The 20995-nt window shown below is 38.6% G+C and overlaps 1 protein-coding gene across 1 annotated transcript in view; it reads right to left on the reverse strand.

The window, feature by feature from the left end:
* Positions 1-428: 428 nt before the first annotated feature.
* The window catches only part of Zdhhc15 (zinc finger DHHC-type palmitoyltransferase 15), a 231964-nt gene continuing 211397 nt past the window's right edge, over positions 429-20995 (reverse strand). Inside the window, exon 12 of the mRNA XM_063246111.1 lies at positions 429-1408. The gene's annotated coding sequence lies outside the window, so the exon portion shown is untranslated. The remainder of the gene's footprint in view (positions 1409-20995) is intronic.

The raw sequence follows: 20995 nt of genomic DNA on the forward strand, positions 1-20995 counted from the left end.
TACAATGACAATTACACATTTTGGGTTTTGTTGCTCCCAAAGTTCTTATTACTTTTTTGGAAGAGAATAGAACCAAATGTGATGTAACAGAACAGAGTCAGTCAAATCAAAAGGGTGGACATAATAGATAATGTAAAAGCATAATACAAGGTGATCAACAATAGTTACCATAATGCCTCTCACTATCTCTAATAGAATTGCCTATATTATCAGTTATAATAAAATTGAACAAAACAGTGAAGAACAAAACCGGAAAAACCAAAACACTGGAGACATTATAGGTCTTCAAAGTAGATAATAAATAGTCAACCAGAATGGGTGTCATAATGAATCCCACTATCTTCACAGCTGCTACCTAAACTTTTGAACCTGGTACTATCAAGCAAAACAGATAATGGAAAGTCAAAGTGGGTTACTATAATATATCCTGCTATTTTAAAATTTATTTTCCCTTAATTAAAAGGATAAAAATAAAAAAGTAAATAATAAAATGGAGATTGAGATAAAAGAGGGCATAACAGCAAAACAGCGCAGATCAAAACATAACCATTTAAGCAAAATAGTGTTTCACCACAAGATAATCCCAACATAAAAGTAGTCACCATATTGTCTCTTTCCTTGAAATCTTTGAGTACAACTTCGTATACTGTAGCATCAAATATATCAAAACAATGTAAAACCATTTAAGAGAATGATAGCATTACAGGGTATTTAGAATCAACTAACAGAAAAATGAACACTGGTTTCTGTACAATCTCCTTGTCTATAAAAGCTTTTGCTTATACTATCATACATAATAAAATCCAATAAGATACAACTTGTTTAGACCAATGGAGACAGAAGAACAAAAGCTTGATGAGACTTCAAAACAAGATGATACTAAATCAGTATTACCTATTAAGACATCATTTTCTCCAAAATAGCTGTTCCTATCATCCAATCTTCTCTGCCTCATTTCTGTTGAGCTCTTTTTCTGTCATTAGTTGTCAGTTTGTCTTCTTCATTTTGTTTTCTGCTCCATTCATTGTGGCCTATCTGCCACTATTTCTTGGTTCTTCATATTTTTCATTTTTAGAATAACCTGCAGTATTCTCTGTAGAGTTGAATTGGTGGTTGCATATTCCCCTAGTTCCTCTTTATCCTGGAAGCACCTTGTTTTTCCATCAACTTCCAGGGACAGTTGTGCAGATATATCAATCTTGGCTGGAGATTATTATGTTTCAAAGCTTGAATTATTTCCCCCCACGCTCTTCATGATTTGATGGTTTGTGCCGAGAAATCTGCTGTAATTCTGATGGGTGTTCCCTTGTAAGTGATCTGTTTCTTGTCTCTGACAGCCTTTAATATTTTGTTCTTGCATTGGATTTCTTTTTTTTTTTTTCAGTGTAAGGTTACATATAATGCAGAACTACAAAAAAAAACATAACAGTAAGAAATCACCTGTTAATAGATTGCATATTATCATCTTGGAAATAGTCAGCTATTTAACACCCCTATACACACTTGCTGTTATACCCGTTAGAGCTCTTTTTTTCCCCTTCCTCTCTATTTTACAACAAAATATACACATTTTGGATTTTATTACTCCTTAGTTCTTATTACTTTTTTTGGGGGGGGAGAGAATAAAGTCAAATATGGCAGAACAAAGCTGTCAGTCAAAACCAAGGATAGACATAGCACATGATGTAGAACAGAGTACAAGGTTATTAACAATGGTTGTCAACGTTGTCTCTTGTTTCCTTAAAAAGATTTGTCTATCTCATTAGATATTATAAAGTTGGACAAAACAGTAGAGAACAAGACCAATAAAACTTAGGCACTGTAAACATTACAGGACCTCCAAAGCAGACAATAGTCAAACCAGAATGGGCATCTTAGTGAGTCTTATTGCCTTCAAAGTAGTTGCCTATACCCTCAGACTTGATACTATCACACAGAATGGAACAGAGTCTAATCAGTCAAAACAAGATCATGGGAGTATTACAGGACTTCAAAACAAGTTAATAGGAAATCGAAAAGAGTTACTATTATATATCCTATTTTTTTAAATTTTTCCCTTAATTAAAATAAACATAAGAAATAACTAAATACTTTTTTAAAGAATAGTAGTTACCATAGTGTCTGTCTTTTTTCTTGAAATATTTGGATAAAACTTCATATACTATAGCTTCAAATATTTCCATATCAAGAAGCCCAGAATAAAGCCTTTCTAATTAATAAGTGAAAATTTTATAAGGCTTCAAGGCCACATAATGGGGAATCATGATTGCCACATATTTTTATATATTTGAATCATTATTACATGAGGGAAACTATTCGGTATTCACACATGTGAGATTGATTTATTTCACTTATGAGTATGGTCTCAAGCTGCGCCCATTTATTGATAAATATCTCAATGTGATCCTTCTTTATAGCTCCATTGTATAGAAATACCACAACTTTTTTATCCACTCCTCAGTTGATGGACACTTGGGTTGTTTCCAAGATCTGGCGATTACAAATTGTGCTGCTATAAACATAGGTGCGCATACATCGCTGTGGTATGATGCTTTCAGTTCTTCTGGGAATATGCCTAGAAGTGGAATAGCTGGAATAAATGGGATTTCCAATCCGAACTTTTTGAGAAATCTCCAGACAGATCTCCACAAAGGCTGTACCAGTCCACAGTCCCACCAACAGTGCAGGAGAGTTCCTTTTTCCCCACAGCCTTTCCAGCATTTGTTGTTGTTGGTTTTCTTGATCCTGGCCATTCTTTCAGGAGTGAGATGGAATCTCAGTGTGGTTTTAATTTGCATTTCTCTAACGACCAATGATGATGAGCATTTTTTCATGTATTTATTTGCCATTTGCATTTCTTCATCTGAGAATTGTGTATTAATCTCAGATGCCCATTTTTGGATTGGATCTTTGAATTTTGGAGGTCTGAGTTTTTTTAATTCTTTATATGTTTTAGACAAGAGTCCCTTGTCTGAGAGAGAGTTCACTAAAATCTTTTCCCAGTTTGTGGGTTTTCTTTTCACTATGCTGGAGATTTCTTTTGACATGCAGAAACTTTTTAATAAGAAGTGGTCCCAGTTATTGATTCTGGGAAGTATTTCCCGTGCGGTTTGAGTCCTGTTCATGAATTCTCTACCTACTCCTATGTCTCCAAGGTTTCTACCCAATTTGTCTTCCAATAGATTTAGTGTTTCTGTTTTAATATTCAGATCTTTGACCCATTTAGATTTTAATTTAGGACATGGTGATAGACATGGGTCTAGCTTTAGTTTTCAGCAAATGGAGAGCCAGTTTTTCCAGCACCATTTATTAAAGAGACTGTCATTCTTCCAGTGAACCTGCTTGGCTCCTTTATCAACGATAAGGTGGTTGAGTGTGTTTGTAGTTGTGGTTGTATCTTCTAATCTATTCCATTGATCTTCGGCTCTGTTTTGATTCCAATACCATGCTGATTTTACTACTGTTGCTTTGTAGTATAATTTCAAGTCAGGGATTGTGATGCCTCCTGCTTTGCCTTTGCTGCTTAGAATTGCCTTTGCAATTCTAGGTCTCTTCTGGTTCCAGATGAAATTTAGGAGTGATTTCTCTAGATCTATAAGGTATGTTGATGGTATTTCTATTGGGATTGCATTGAATCTGTATAAGAGTTTTGGGAGAATGGCCATCTTCACAATGTTTGTTCTTCCTATCCATTAGCAAGGGATGTCTTTCCATTTTCTGAGATCATCTTCAATTTCCTTTTTCAGTGTATTATAGTTTTCACTGTATAAGTCTTTCACTTCTTTCGTAAGAGTAATTCCTAAATATTTCATTTTTTTGCTTGCTAATGTGAATAGTCCAGTTTCTCTTGTTTCCCTCTCTGTGATTTTGTTGAGTATAGGAATGCAATTGATTTCTGAGTATTGATTTTGTATCCAGCCACATTACTGAATTTATTTATTGTATCTAAGAGTCTTTCAATGGAGCTTAGGGGGTCTACTATGTAGAGTATCATGTCATCTGCAAACAATGACAACTTAACTTCTTCTTTTCCTATCTTTACCCCTTTTATTTCTCTTTCTTGCCTAATTGCTCTGGCTAGTACTTCCAGTACTATATTAAATAGGAGTGGTGATAAAGGACATCCTTGTCTTGTGCCTGATTTTAAAGTAAAGGCTTTCAATGTTTGGCCATTTAGTATGATGCTGGCTGTTGGTTTGTCATAAATGGCCTTTATTATATTGAGGTAAAGACCATCTATTCCAATTTTCTGTAGAGTTTTTATCATGAATAAATGTTGGACCTTACTGAAGGCTTTTTCTGCATCTATAGAAATGATCATGTGATTCTTATTTTTGGCTTTATTGATATGGTGAATTACATTTATTGATTTGCGTATGTTGAACCATCCTTGCATTCCTGGGATGAATCCCACTCGGTCATGGTGTATAATCTTCTTGATGATTTGCTGGATCCTATTTGCCAATATTTTATTGAGGATTTTTGCATCTGTGTTCATTAGGGAGATCGGTCTATAGTTCTCTTTTTTAGTTGGGTCTTTCTCAGGTTTTGGTACTAGAGTAATATTTGCTTCCAGGAATGACTTAGGAAGGATTGCTTCCCTTTCAATTTCATTGAATAGTTTGAGGAGTGTCGGCATTAGGTCTTCTTTGTATTTCTTGTAGAATTCTGCAGTGAATCCATCTGGGCCTGGGCTCTTCTTGGTGGGTAAGGACTTAATTACATTTTCAATTTCAGTAACAGCGATTGGGTTACTCAACAGTTTTACATCCTCTTGATCTACCTTTGGCACTTCATATGCTTCTAAGAACCAGTCTATTTCTTCTGTGTTATCAAATTTTGAGAGTAGAGGTTTTCGAAATAGGTGTTGATGATCTTCTGTATTTCTATTGGGTCTGTAGTGATTTCTCCTTTTTCATTTCTTATTGCATGAATTTGAGCTTTTTCTTCCCTTTTTTAAATAAGGTTGGCTAGGGGCTTATCGATTTTATTTATTCTTTCAAAGAACCAAATCTTTGATTCGTTGATTCTTTGGATTGTTTTCTTAGTCTCTATTGCATTGATTTCTGCTCTGATTTTTATGATTTCCTCTCTTCTTTTGGCTTTGGGCTTGACTTGCTCTTCTTTTTCTAGCTGTTTGAGGTGTAGCATCAAGTTATTTATTTGTATTCGTTCTGTTTTCCTGATGTGGGAACTCAGTGCAATAAATTTTCCTCTCAGGACAGCTTTCATTGCATCCAACAGATTCCGGTAAGTTGTATCTGTATTTTCATTTTCTTTTAGGTATTGTTTGATTTCTTCTTTAATTTCTTCTGTGACCCACTGATTACTCAAGAGTGTGTTATTCAGTTTCCATGTGCTTGTTGGATTTTTGCAGTATCTTTTATCATTAATTTCTAATTTCAGAGCGCTATGATCTGATAACATGCAAGGGATGATTTCAGCTCTTTTGCACTTGTTTAAATATGTTCTGTGAGCTAATATATGGTCTATTTTAGAAAATGATCCATGTACTGCTGAGAAGAATGTGTATTCTGATGTTGTTGGGTGGAACATTCTGTATATGTTTATCAAACCCATTTGTTCACAGGTGTGATTCAGTTCTGTTATTTCTTTGCTCATTTTCTGTCTGATTGATCTGTCCCTTGGTGTCAGTGGCGTATTAAGGTCTCCTGTTACAATTGTGTTACTGATAATTTGAGTTTTCATTTCTGTTAATAATTGTTTTATATAACTGGGTGCTCTGGAGTTTGGTGCGTATATATTTAAGATAGTTATCTCTTCCTCTTGGCGTTTTCCCCTTAGGAGTATGTAGTGACCTTCTTTGTCCTTTATGGTCATTGTTGGTTTAAAGTTCACGTTGTCTGCAAACAGAATGGCTACTCCTGCCTTTTTTTGGATTCCTGCTGCATGAAGCATTGTTTTCCATCCTTTGACTTTCAGTCTGTGAGTATCCTTCTGGGTTAGATGGGTTTCCTGTAAACAGCATATGGTTGGATTTTGTTTCTTGATCCATTCTGCTAGTCTGTTTCTTTTGATTGGTGCATTGAGACCATTTACATTAATGCTTATTACTGTTAAATGCTGGTTAATTGTAGGAATGTTATCTCTCTGCTGTTGCGTCTTTATCTTTCTGTTCTGTTTAATTATTTCCTTTGCTTAGTGGTTTTTTCCTTTATGTATCTAAACTGTCTTTCAATATTTTTTGCAGGGTCGGTTTGGTGTTCATGAAGTTCTTCAGCTGTTCTTTGTCCTGGAAGTATCATATTGCACCATCTATTTTGAATGATAGTTTTGCAGGATATATCAGTCTTGGTTGGAAATCATTTTGCTTTAGGATCTGGAATATTTCACTCCATGCTCTTCTTGACTTTATTGTTTGTGCTGAGAAGTCTGCTCTGATTCTGATAGGTTTTCCTTTATAAGTGATCTGTCTTTTCTCTCTGACAGCTTTTCATAATCTATTCTTATGTTGGATTTCTGGGATGGTGATTATTATATGTCTGGGTGTAGTTTTATTTTGGTTATGACTGTTTGGAGTTCTATATGCTTCACTGATCCTGATGTCAGTTTCTAATCTCATGCTTGGGAAATTTTCAGCTATTACTTCTCTAAATATCCTCTTGACATCCTTTATGTTGTCTCCCTCTCTTTCATTAATCCCTATCATTCTTATGTTATTCTTCTTTGCATCGTCTTGCAGTTGTTGAATTGTTGTTTCCTGATTCGTTGTTATTTTTAAAAGATCTTTCCTTTCCTGTTCACTAGCTGCAATCATGTCTTCAAGGTCTGAAATTCTATCTTCACTTTCATTAAGGCGGTTTTTACAACTTTCAGTGGAGTTTTTTATTTCCTGTATATCTCTGTGCATCTGCATTATGTATTCTGTTTGTTTCTTATATTGCTCGTCTAGGGATTCTATCTTTTTGTTTAGTTCCTCCAACTTTTTATCTGTGTTTTCTTTAGATATATTTAGAATCTCTTTCATTTCTTTTATCATTTCTTCTTTTATCTGGGAGATTATTTCGAGTTTGAATTTCTTTAAAGCTTCCTGGAGTTGCTTGTCAACTTCAGTAGCTATTATGTCCGATATATGAGGTGGATGGGATATATTTTCTTCTATATACATCGCTCCTAGTGTTTCCTGAGATGGGCTGGAGGTTTGAGGTTGTAATTTGGTCTTTCGTTTTGTCATTTTCTATATTTCTGTGTTTCAAGTGTTATTTGAAAGCTTCCTCCGGATCTGTTGAAAATCCCCTTCTATGTTTGGAGCTACTGAGACTCTGACACCGTGCTACCCCAAGCCATTGGGCCTACAGAAGCAGTGGCCCTCCTCTGCCTGCTCAGAATTCCACAGTTCCAGACAAGCTGGGCCTCAGGGACAGTGTGCGCCCACCTGCCCCTTGGAAGATCCTGATCTTCAATCGCAGCTGGCTTAGGGTGCTCACTACAGGTCGCAGTGCCTCAGGAGCCTGTGATCCCTCCCTGCTTGCAGAGATATTCACAGTCCTCCAGACAAAGGAAAGGACTTCTGCAGGCATTCCAGATCTGCCCAGCTCCTCCTCTGCAGGCAGATGGCTAGGCGCAGCTGGGCTCGGGGGTTAGTGTAGGCCCGCCCATCCGTCAGGAGCTCAGCAGACTTCCAAGTGTAGCCGGGAGGGATGGGGAGGTGGCTGTAGTGGCCTCTAACACACTGCTCCACTTCACTGCACCCAGAAGCCTGGGGGGTCCGGAATAGTCTGAGATTTGGGCAGACTGTGCTGGGCACTCACCACAGGCTGAGGTGCCTCAGGAACCTGCGATCCTTCCCTGCTTGCAGAAATATTCAGTCCTTCAGACAAAGGAAGGGGCTTCTGCAGGCACTCCGGATCTGCCCAGCTCCTCCTCTGCACGCAGATGGCTAGGCGCGGCTGGGCTCAGGGGTTAGTGTAGGCCCGCCCATCCGTCGGGAGCTCAGCAGAGCTCCAAGTGTAGCCGGGAGGGATGGGGAGGCAGCTGTAGTGGCCTCTAACCCACTGCTCCACTTCACTGCACCCAGAAGCCTGGGGGGTCCGGGACAGTCTGAGATTTGGGCAGCCTGTGCTGGGCACTCACCACAGGCTGAGGTGCCTCAGGAACCTGCGATCCCTCCTGCTTGCAGAAATATTCAGTTCTTCAGACAAAGGAAGGGGCTTCTGCAGGCACTCCGGATCCGCCCAGCTCCTCCTCTGCACCCCTGTATTGGATTTCTGTTATTTTAATTATTATATGCCTGGGTGTTGCTCTGTTTGTGTTGTAGGTGGCTGGGGTCCTGTATGCTTCATACAATTGAGTATCTTTACCTTTTGCTAAATTAGGAAAATTCTCCTGGATTATTTCTGTGAGTAGCTTTTATAGTTTGGTTTGTGTCCCTCCTCAATTATTTCTGTGAGTAGCTTTTGTAGTTCATTTGTTTGTGTCCCTACTTCTTTTATGTTCTTAATTCTTAAGTTATAGATCCTGTTATCATCTTCTAGTCTTTGTATTATTGCTGTTTGTTTCTTTGTTATTTTTAAGAAGTTTTTCATTTCATTCTCCCATATTACTAATCTGCCCTCCAGTTCAGATAATCTGTCCTTAGTTTCTTTCAAGCTGTTATGCCAGTTTTCGATAGAGTTTTTAGTTTCCTGGTAATCTCTTTGAACCTGCTTCATGTATTCTATGCTTTCTCTATTTTCTCCATCATACAATTCTCCCCTCTTTTTCTGTTCTTCCATTCCACCATCTGTTTTTTCTTGGATGGTGCTTAGCATTTCTCTAACTATTCTGCTAATGTCTAGCTTCAGGTCATCAATAACTTCATTCCTGAACTTGTCTATGAGGCTCTGGAGATAGCACTTTATATCTATTGGTGCTGTGTCTGCTATTGCCTCTTTCTCAGGATTGGGGACCGAGGACCCTTTCTTGTTGCTGCCTCTTCCCATATTCTTTGTTCCTTATATATGCAAGTGTATATAAGAGGCCCAGCTTCCTTCCCTTTCAACCACAGTCTGATTGAATTGTGCCGGCTAGGTGTTCCCGCCCACCGCTGCGCACCTGGAAGTTGCAGACCAGGCAGTCTATGTTGGGCCCGCCCCTCCAGGTCAATGTACCTTCAGGTGCTGGGGCCTGGGCTATGCTAGCCTACTGGGTCTCAGCCAGCAGCGTCACATAGGCTAGGCACTGCTCACCAATCCCGCTTGAGAGGGTGGGTACGTGAGTGAAGTCACTGTAGCGCCCTTTTCCCGCACGTCTGCCGGGTCCCAGAATGTCCTCTGTTGGAGTCTCCTAGACCATGGAAGGGTCCAGTTTCTCTCACTCACCACAGGTCATTGCACAGATCCCCGCCCATCCTGCTTTCAACTCTGTTCACCAATTCCCATTCTCAGAGCTTTCACTCATCTCTCTCCCTGCCAAGCCAATGTAGACGCAGCAGTGGCGGCAGGAAACCCAAATTGCGGCTTCCAATGGCGCGGGCTCCAGCTTCCACACTGAGGCTTTTCTGTTCCTGTTATAGCACCAGGATTGCATTCCCAGTTTGTTTCTCTCAGCCCAGTTCATTCTTGGGTCAGCAGGGCATATCTCCACTTGCTTATGATTCCTTACTCCGCACCATTCCTGAATTCTAAGCTGGGTCTTTCAGAGAGCCTCCGTAGCTGCTGCTAACTGTCCGCCATGTTCTCCTAGAAGTCTTCTAACAGCTTTTAATATTTTGATCTTGTGCAGAATTTCTAAGATCATGATTATTATGTATCTTTGTTTGGATTTATTTTGGTTATGGCTAGTTGTAGTTTTATATGCCTCACTTATCTGTATACCAACTCCTTTTTACATGCTTGGAAAGTTTGCTGCTATTACTTCTGTAAATATTCTTTTTATGTCATTTGTATTGACTCCTGCTTTTTCACAGACATCTATCATCCCTAAATTATTTTTCTTTGCATCATCTTGCAGCCATTGAATTTTTATTCCCTGCTTTCTCATGTTTACATGGTCTTTTCTTTAGAAATTGCTAGCTGCAATCCTGTTTTCAAGGTCTGAAAGTACATATTTATTTTCTTTCAAGAAGTTGTTGCCAACTTTAAATGGAGTTTTTAATTTCCCAGATATCTTTTTGCATCTCTTTCATGCACTGTAATTCTTTCCTACATTGTTCATTCAAGGTTTTCCTCATTTTCCTATGCTCCTTTTTAAAATCTATGTTATATTTAGATATGCTTAGAAATTTTTTAGTTATATGTGTCATTTCTTCTTTTGCCTGGGCTATTATTTATGATCTAATTACTTTTGCAGCCTCATGAAGTTGTTTCAATTTCAGGTATACAACTTCAAAAAAAATCTCTTAGACTTGTTCTGTGTGGGCTATAGGTCTGAGATTGCCCTTTGCTCCTTCATCTTGACATTTTCCTGAGTTCCCCTCGATGAATCAGCCTAGAGTTTGATAAACTAGCTAATAGTATCGACCTACCTGGTTGAGTAGAACCCAAGTGACTTTCTGGAGCAAGTTACAAAATGAACAACCTTCCTAGACTTCATCTCTATACTACAAGAAATGGGCATGAACTAATTGATTGTCACTGTGGAGTACCATACCTCATATGAAGACTTCTTACACCACACATGCAGGTTTGATCTTGGTGAGTGGGCTGGCAGGCACATTTGGGACTTCACAGATCACTCAATCCATGATGTGGTTGATGCCTTGGCATGTCTTGTAATTTATAAGTGAAATGCCAGGGTAAAGTAAGACCTGTGAAAACTCAGCCACTTAAGAAGAAATGGATGGCCCCTGACTGAGTGGGGCCAACCTCCTAAGGACAGACCTCCTTCAGGTCACTGAAGATAAGCCAGTTCCAAATTTGGATGAACCTTCTGGCTGCCAGTTTAGCCATAGATAAGAAAGATGGGAAGACTTTGAGTGTAATGTAGTCTCTTTGGTGGCAATTGTGCCCTAAGCAGCAATATTGGCCAATGAATCCAAAGGTAAAGGCAGACCCAGTGAAGTAAGAAAACATGGTGCTCACCTCTTTTTATCTAGCTTAGGAAGCAGGCCAATATATCCAGTTAATGGGGACCCCAGGAGACCAGAGAGCATATGTGCAACTATGTATTGGTCCTCAAAGAATGCACAGCATATGTTAGTATTGTTGGATGCTAGAGCTGTGTCAATGCTAATATATGCAACCTGGATCATTTCATGGAACCTACTGCACATGAAGAAGTGTACAGAGTTCACTATATCATGGTCTAGAAATTCCAGGTGACACTGAGTAATTGGCTCTATGACCTTATGATGTCTATGTTTCCCCAGCTGCTGAATATGGGGTGGACATACTGACTAGTCCTCAGCTTGACAATATGCAGTGTGAATTCTGCTTTTGAATCTGTGTGGTAAAAAACATAGCCCAAGGACATCCAGAGTACACACCCCCAACTCTCCTTTGGGCTATTCAAGTTGTGTGCATGAAGCAATATTAGGTACGTGGGGGCCATGAGGAAACAGGGCAAACAATTTTGCAATTGGAAATCAGGGGTGACACACCTGATACATAGCCCTTTCAATCTCCTGGTATGGCCCATATAGAAGCTAGACAGGACATGGTGAATGACTCTGAATTACCAGCAATTGAGTAAAGTGATGCCATCATTGCATGTGGTGGTGCCTAATATTGCAGACTTGATGGATTGTTGCACCCTAACACTGGGTGGATGGCATTATGTTGTAGATTTGCCTAATGCTGTCTTTTCCTTTGGTATTATGCCTGACAGGACCAATTTACCTTTACTTGAGAGGGAAGACAATAGACTTTCCAAGTGTTGCCTCAGGGCTAATTGTGTAGCCCAACTTTGTCTCATGGTGTGGTGGCTCATTACTTGACCATCTGTACCAATATATACTCTATTAGATTGATAATAGTATGTAATTCTCTGATTTCCTTACAGATTTTGAAGCCACCATGCACAGTCTAAAGAAAACTTTGTAGGCCTGGGAGTGAGACATCAAATCAGAAAAGATCCAGGGCCCTAAATTGTCTGTTAAATTCTTGGATGTCACCTGGTTGAGTAAGTAGAAAGTAAGTCCTGATGTCATTATATATAAAATCCGGGCATACTCAAGACCTATGACAGTATGCCAATTACAAGCATACATGGGCTTATTGTGCTTTTAGTGGACATTCATACTGTATCTAGCTACTCTGCTGCACACAATGTACCAGATGATCCAAAAAGGTGCAACATGAGACTGGACAGATGCAGTGGAATCTGATTTTTAGGACTTGAAGAAGGAAATTATGCAGGTACAAGACCTTTGAATTGTTGACCCTACTCTAATATTTACCCTAACAGTGACTATAGTTGATATTGCACTTGACTGGAGCCTATGGCAAAAGCAAGGGAAGTGAAAGCATCCTACTGGATTTTTGTCACAGTGTGGAAAGGCCCAAAAGTTGGTATTCTCTGAGAGACAACACATTATATGTTGCTTTTTTGTATGTCTGTGGAAGTATCATAGAGCAGCAGACAGTGGAAGTACAGATTAGATACCCAGTTGAGGACTTGGTCTCTACATGGATATCCTGCCTCAGGAGTGGAGTGGCCCAGGTTCCCACCCTCATCCATTGGGGGACATACTTGCATCAGAGGGCTATCTTTCCTCTGCTGTATATTAGCAGCTGAAATGGCAATGGTATTGGAACTAGTGATACATAATATGACACAGGAAATTGTACAAGGTGATAGAAAATAGGCTATGACACTTAGCCCCTATGTAGAAGAAAAAGAGGCCCTCTAGCTGATGCCTAATATACTCATAGGTCCAGCTATGGCACAATCCCACAATGAATGATAGCCCATAATGAATGACCACCCCAGCATGGAAATTCTCTGGTTGGAAACTGGAATGGTCAGGCTGAGACAATAGAGTTTCAGGCAATGTGACCACTTATGATGCATGAAAAAGCCACCCTACATGTTTGCACAGACAGTTGAGCTGTATTTAAAGGGCTGATGCTCTGGCAACCAGATTGTGTTGACCAGAATTTGCAGACAGGGCACTAACCCTTGCAGGAAGCTACTCTATGGTGAGACTTATAGAAGTGTGGCCAAACAACTCACAATGTAGTGTATGTCATGTTTCAGGACATAAGCCACTCCTCTCACCAGAGAATGAGCTAGCAGATGCCTTGACAAGGGTAGCTGCTCTCCATAAGCTACCTTCTATAGTAGCACCTTGACAATTTATGAAACTATGGCAAGTAGACCCCTGCACCATGTGAGCACTAGTGCAGCAATGAAACCAGAATTTGATTCCCATTGACATCAAGGCTGTAGTAAAGGTGTGGCCACACTGCACCCATTTGTTTCCTGCAGAAGAAAGGTGTCCACAAAGCTTGGCATGATACCATAAGCACCCCAACCTCTGCAACAACAATGGTAGGTGGATTATAGTGGGGCCCTTCCTCTCTTGCCAAAATGTAAATATGTTCTGATGGCTGTGAATGCAGTCACAGCAGTAAGTTTGCTTATCCCATTTTCTTTGCTGACCAAGCCCATACCATTAAGGCACTACGATGATTGACTGTTGCATATGAGCTACGTTTATGAACAGTGTCTGACCAGGGAACACATTTCACAGGGGACAGAAACAATGTTGTCAGATGGCACTTGCATATGGCCTTTTGCCTTTAGGTCACTAGTATGATTGAGAGGTATAATGGGCTCCTAGGAATCAAAGTAGTCTATTTGGCTCCAAAAGTTACTGGGTGGGTACAAGTCTTACTCCAGGTGGTTCAGTTGCTCAATGACTAGCCCTGCTGTATGGGTGACAATCCACTGGATCACTTCTTGAAACTAGTTCATCTGCCCATTTTCCCTCAGAGCAGGGTGCTAAGGTGATGAAATCCCTCCAGCATTGGAACTTATGCAGCTGCAAGTCCATTATTAATGGACTTGAGGTTGGCCCAAAGAATCCCAGGTGGGAAACTGGGTATTCCTCTTGGAACCCTGGGGGGGAAGGACTAAGATGTGTCTTAGAAGTACAACCCTGAAGTTCAGCATGGCCTTTAAGGGCCTCAATGTACTCTCCACCTGATACCTGAGCCAGAATTCTGAAAGGAAATGATGTCCTGGCTGCATAGCCCATTCCTCTTAGAATGATGGCCTAGCTCCAACTCTTACCCTTAGTAGCAGTGGGAACTCAGGTTTGGTATTATAACCTGAAAGGTAAGATGGTTATGGCCACAATCTTATCACAGGATGAACATGTGGCCTGCATCTTTTCAGATAGGCAGGATCTTTCTATAATGATTTCTCTTTCTGCCTGGTCTTTTTGGCCAGGATGAGCCATGCTAACAATGTCATTTCCTGAGCACACACACTGGCCCATGTACACCAAATACATTGTTGAGTATGTACTGAATTCCCAACTGATGCTGCTGAGGGCCATCTGTGGAGAATTGCACTGGAGTCCCTGCTCAGTTGAACTGACTGGTGGCAGGAAAACCAGGCTAGCTTTACCTCAGATCAGAGATGCCAGACTATTGAGGCACTGATCTGGAGAACACAACCTTCCCAAAGATTGGGACTGGTTATATACAATGGCTAGGTGTGGATGATGGGAAACTAAATAATATTACTCAATATAGCCTGGTTTTGTATTCAGCAGATGAGTATGTCAGTTGGGAACCACACTGAGGGTTGGATACCACTGGTAGGAGGCCATAAACTCATTAGTGTGGTGCCCATTGATTGGCCTATTGCAGAAGCCTTATGGGTCTCTGACACCATGGGCTGGCTCACACATTGGACAGGGCACTGTACCTGGGAATTCCTATATGTTTAAGGGCACTATCAGATCCACAATGAAAGATACGCCCCACATTTGGGACTCTGTATGACACAGGTGACACCACACTTGGCAGATGGCCTGATAGTTTTATCCAATGGCCTTGATGATACCAGGGGCAGGGACAATAGACCTAGCCCTCCGGATTGAAGCTCTTATTCAATACATGGCCCAAGCCCTAAATGTCACATGCCAGGCTTTGCTGTTGCTCATGGATAAAACTTCTCAAATGAGAAAGGTGGTTTTGGTTAGCAAACTACAGTGTAAGGAGGTGCTTGCACCCTCTTGCATGTAGAATGTTACATTTAAGTCTCTGAACACAAGACACAGGTACAAGAAGTCTGACAAGAAATGGATGTGTCTGTTATCCAGTCCTTGCAGCAGGACCCACTCACCCAATAGTGAGAATCTTTGGGATGCACTTGCTGTTGAGAGGCCATAAGTTGTGCTGTGGTGGCAGTGGGGTTAGTGGAACTATGCTGTTCTTTTTACTGTTGTTGTTAATCTTTGTGTGTAGGAGTTTGCCCTATGGGGCACTCACATTAAGTGACGTTACCCCAACCTTTGAGGGAGTGAGATGTGGAGAACCACTTGGGATGGCTTCAAAGCCTGGGCATCTAAGGGTATATAAAGACATGACCCTGCTGTATAGTGAAGCTGTGAAATGGGGAACACTTAATGTATGGCTTAGCATAGACAACCACACATGGGCTGCATGGTTATGACAGCACACAAGGATGTAAACTTTGATAATGACAATTAAGATGCTCCTTGTTATTGTTATTGATTTTTGTTCTGCATGCTCTTTTTTCTCTGGGCAATTCACCCATGAAAATACCTCTTCAGCCCCCTGGTGCTGACAGTATTCTATTTCAAGATCAATAAATTACCAGGTTTCCCATCCTGACTGGAGGTAAAATGAACTGTTTCTGGCCTTGTATGAGATCCAAAGATTGTTGCTCCTGCTCCTTTTGGGTTATTTATAGTCCCCAATTTGATAACCACTGTCATTTAATGTTAATTTATACAGAACTAAAAGAGATTTTAAAATGTGAATCATTTAACTTCCAACATCTAATAATTAATAAGGAATTACTGAGGGCAATTATATATAATACTTGTGGTAGAAAGTTATTTTAAATATCTTATTTCACTTTTAAATATCATTAAACATAACACTGACATGAGCTAAATATTTCAAGTGCTGTAATCTTAAGATTGCTTTAATTTGTTTAGAAATATTTGGTCCCCTGTTGTCTGAAGAAAAGACTATGGAACATCTGCTCTGTATAAAGCCTGTCTCTTTGATATTCTTAGCAAAGGCCATGTTGCTGCTCATCCTACTGCTGTAGAGCCTCAGAAAACAGGGTGGAAGATTATGGAAATAAAAAAATCTGAATATATGATAATTGACTTGGAATTAATTGGTAACTTATAGCCCCATTTGTTCATATGGTACAGGACCACATCAACATACACTGATTTTATGATTGTATAAAAATGGATCTCAATTTAAAGTAGAAATTCTTTGTATGTATGTGTGGTGCTGGTAATCACATCTAGGATATTATGTATTCTAAACATGCACTATCTCTGAGCTACAACCCCAGCCCCAAAGAAGAAATTTGTAACTAGGGTTATGTGAACATACTACAGGGCCTCTTGAAACAAACTTTAAAACTGAGTCTATGTGATTTTGCATGCACACATATTTCTATATGGATTTCCTATAGCTTTTTCCCAATTCTAGAAGGTGTACATGGTTAATCTGAGTTTTAAGGCAACCTCAATGACCTTCAAAGCATTGACCTTCTGTGTTGTACTCTGTCTTACTTCCAACTTTTTTTCTCAACAGTGTTCACAAACAGAAATTTTTGACCATGAGAATTATTATGAAGAAGTAGGTTTAAAAAATGAATTGGGCAGCACTGAAAAGAGTCATTATAATAAATATTTTAAAATTGATCAACTAGAACTATAGTATTTAAAGTTTTTGAAACAGTCATATTAATGCAAAGTTGCTTCAAATGACTTTGACTAGACAGATGTTTCCAAAATTTTGAGGGGAATAAAAAATAGAAAATATCATAAGTTGATTTCAATTAAAGTACTTAAAATTTAGAAATAGATGCTCTAGGTGGTTCTGTTAAGACAACCAGACTGAAGCAATGATAGTGACTGCTAATGTGAAGTTGTCTTTGTATTAACTCAGTTATTAGGATAGACATACAAGAGGTAAATTAATTTTATCCTCCACAGAACCATAAATTTATAGATTGAAAATATAACTATAAAACAGAAGGCTTTAAAATTTAGAGATCACAAGCAAAAAAGCGATTAAAAATGTTGGTGTTTCACTGAGATTCCATCCCACTCCTGAAAGAATGGCCAGGATCAAGAAAACCACCAACAACATATGCTGGAGAGGCTGTGGGGAAAAAGGAACTCTCTTGCACTGTTGCTGGGAGTGTAGACTGGTGCAACCATTGTGGAGGTCAATATGGAGATTTCTCAAAAAGCTGGGATTGGAAGTCCCATTTGTCTCAGCTATTCCACATTTGGGCATATTACCAGAAGAACCAAAAGCATCATACTACAGTGATATATGTGCACCCATGTTTATAGCAGCACAATTTGTAATAGCCAGATCTTGAAAACAACCTAAGTGTCCATCAATTAAGGAATGGATAAAAAGGTTGTGGCATTTTTATACAATGGAGTACTACTGAGCTATAAAGAATGATCACATTGAGATATAAATAAGTGGACACAGCTTGAGACCATACTCATAAGCAAAATAAATCAAACTCACATGTATGAATACCGAATAGTTTCCCTAGTGTAAGAAATGGTATAAATACATAAAAGTATGTGGTAATCATGATTCTCCATTATATGGCTTTGAAGCATTATAAAGTTTTCACACATTAATTGGAATGGTTTTATTCTGGGCTGTTTGAATTTATTGTCTGTGATGATATGAACAGCTATTTTGAAGAAAACAAGACATCATAATAGCTAGTGATGATTTAATATCATCTTGTTTTGAGGTCCCATCAAACTGTTGTTCTTCTATCTCCATTGGTTTTATCATGTTGTACCTTATTGGATTTTTTTTTTTATTTAAGAGGAAAAAGAGAAAAACACAAAACAAACCAAAGCGGCGTAAGGGTACACGCAATACAGAACTACAAAACAAAACAAAACAAAACAAAACAAAAAACCATAACAGTAAGAAATTACCTGCTAGTAGATTACACACTATTTTCTTGAAAATAGTTCCTCAAATCACAGTATCAAAGAACACAAGGTGGACATTCAAACAGGGAGACTGCAAATAGCTGTGTTCAATGTTCCAAAAACATTGATAAAGTCAGCTATTTAACACCCCCAAACACACTTGCTGTTATATCCGTTAGAGCTCTTTTTCTTTTTTTTTTTTCCCTCTCTTTTTTACAACAAAATTTACACATCTTGGATTTTATTACTCCTTAGTGCTTATTACTTTCTTTGGGTGGGGGGAAGAATACAGTCAAATATGGCAAAACAAAGCTGTCAGTCAATACCAAGGATAGACATAGCACATGGTGTAGAACAGAGTACAAGTTTATCAACAATGGTTATCAACGTTGTCCCTTGTTTCCTTAAAAAGAATTGTCTATCTTATTAGATATTATAAAGTTGGACAAAACAGTAGAGAACAAGACCAATAAAACTTAGGCATTGTAAACATTACAGGACTTCCAAAGAAGACAATAGTCAAACCAGAATGGGTATCTTAGTGAATCTTATTGTCTTCAAAGTAGTTGCCTATGTCTTCAAACTTGATACTATCATATAGAATGGAACAGAGTCTAATCAGTCAAAACAAGATCGTGGGAGTACTACAGGACTTCAAAACAAGTTAATAGGAAATCGAAAAGAGTTACTATTTATATATCCTAATTTTTTTGAATTTTTTCTTTAATTAAGACAAACATAAGAAATGACTAAATAATTTTTTTTGAAACAATAAGGGGGAGACCTTATTGGATTTTATTATATGTGATAGTATAAACAAATTTTTTATAGGCAAAGAGATAATATAGAGACCATTGCTTGTTTTCTGTTAGCTAGTTCTAAATACCTTGTAATACTTTCATCCTCTTGAATGGTTTCACACTTTCTCGATATGTTTGATGCTATAGTATACGAAATTATACTCAAATATTTCAAGGAAAGAGACACTATCGTAACTACCATTAAGTCGGGTTATCTTGTGGTGGAACACTATGTTGCTTAAATTGTTCTGTTCTGACTTGTATTGTTATGTTGTTATGCCCTCTTTTATATCAATCTCCCCTCTTTATTTTTTAAATTAGGGGAAAAATTAAAAAAAAATTAGCAGGATGTATTATAGTAACATTTTTGATTTCCTATTAACTTGATTTGAAGCCCTGTATTGCTCTCACCATCTTGTTTTGACTGATTTTACTCTATTCTGTTCTGTTCAATAGTATCAAATTTGAAGATACAGGCAACTACTTTGAAGGCAATAAGATTAACTATGATGCCCATTCTGATTTGACTATTATTTTCTTTTGAAGCCCTGTAATGTCTCCAATGTTTATGTTTTATTGGCTTTATTCTTTACTGTTTTGTTCAATTTTACTATACCTGATGATATAGGCAATTCTTTTTAAGGATAGTACGAGGCATTATGGTAATCATTGTTGATTACCTTGTATTCTGTTTTTACATCATGTGCTATGTCCATCCTTTGTTTTGACTGACTCCGCTTTGTTTTGTCACATTTGATTTTATTCTCTTCAAAAAAAGTAATAAGAACTGTGGGAGTAATAAAACCCAAAATATATAATTGTTATTGTAATAGAGAGTGGAAAAGAAAGTGCTCTAAAGGATACAATGGCAAGTGTGTTTAGGTGTGTAAGAAAGATGACCATATTACTAAATTTTTGTTGCATCATTGAACACAACTGTTTGCAGTCTCACTGTTTGAATGCCCACTTTGTATGCTTTAATTTTGTGACTTGAACAACTATTTCTAAGATGACAATATGTAATCTATTAACTAGTGATTTGTTACTGTTTATTTATTTATTTTTTGAAATTCTGTATTACTTGTACTCTTTTACTGTTTTGGGTTTTTTCCTCTTTCTTTAAATAAAAAAAATGTTGGTGCTTCCTACCTCATCTTGGATTTCCCTCAATATTATGGAGGTGCAAGTCTGGCCAGGATGAAGGTTCTTTGTCACAAAAGTCTCCCAACACATGATGCAACCTGGATTTTACCAATTCATGATGATGGGAGTGGCTTGAGTGTGAGAATGGTAGGAGATACATAAATACTGTGAGTTGGACTATATAACAGGCCTGAAATTTCCTCTGTAGTATGCAGAGAGGATATGAAGAAAGACCAATCTGCATAACACAATTGAGGTAGCATTTAATGTTTAGGCAGCAGTGTTTTAACTCTATTATGCAAACTTTTTCTACCCTGGGAAGTGAGAGCCTCTTATCTCAAGACTCAAAAGCAACTGACAGTCCTGGAATGGTGGGTCTGCATCCTGCGCAGCTCAACCATGTTTATGGAGTCACACAGTAGGAAAACAGTGACTGTCACCTCACTTCCAAGATTACACACCAGCATCTCAGCCAACCCTATAGAAGGGAAAAGGAAATAGCTTAGCCAGCTTTGTCATATAAGTACATGGAGATAGGACTGTGTTTAACCAAAATGGAGATGATTGCTCTTTGTTCAAGGAGAGTTGTGTAGGTAGTCCTCCACATAGTACTGTGTATGCCTGTGGATGATTGACCTGTAGGCAAGCAAACTGAGGGGAAAAGATCTATCTTGGATTTGGATGGAATCAACCAATAGTCTTGCAGTCTCGATGGAATAAAAAGAGAAAGAAGGAAGTGTCCTGTTTGGGAAGAGCTCCAATCTTCACCACCATCTTTACACATTGGTTTCCAGTTTCTTTAGACTTCCAATACATACTTACACAGGTGATTCTACAGTAAGCTAAACACCTTGGCTTTCCAGTGTGCAGAGGTCCACTGTGAATTTTTCTGCCTCTCATCCTGCAAGTTTACCTGCTAAATTCCCTTGTATAATCATACATATATAATAATAGTTCATAATAAACTAAC

The sequence above is a fragment of the Cavia porcellus genome, unplaced genomic scaffold, assembly GCF_034190915.1.
Source record: "Cavia porcellus strain 051 isolate PalLab524CR breed Dunkin Hartley unplaced genomic scaffold, mCavPor4.1 scaffold_3, whole genome shotgun sequence".
Classification (NCBI taxonomy): Eukaryota; Metazoa; Chordata; class Mammalia; order Rodentia; family Caviidae; genus Cavia; species Cavia porcellus.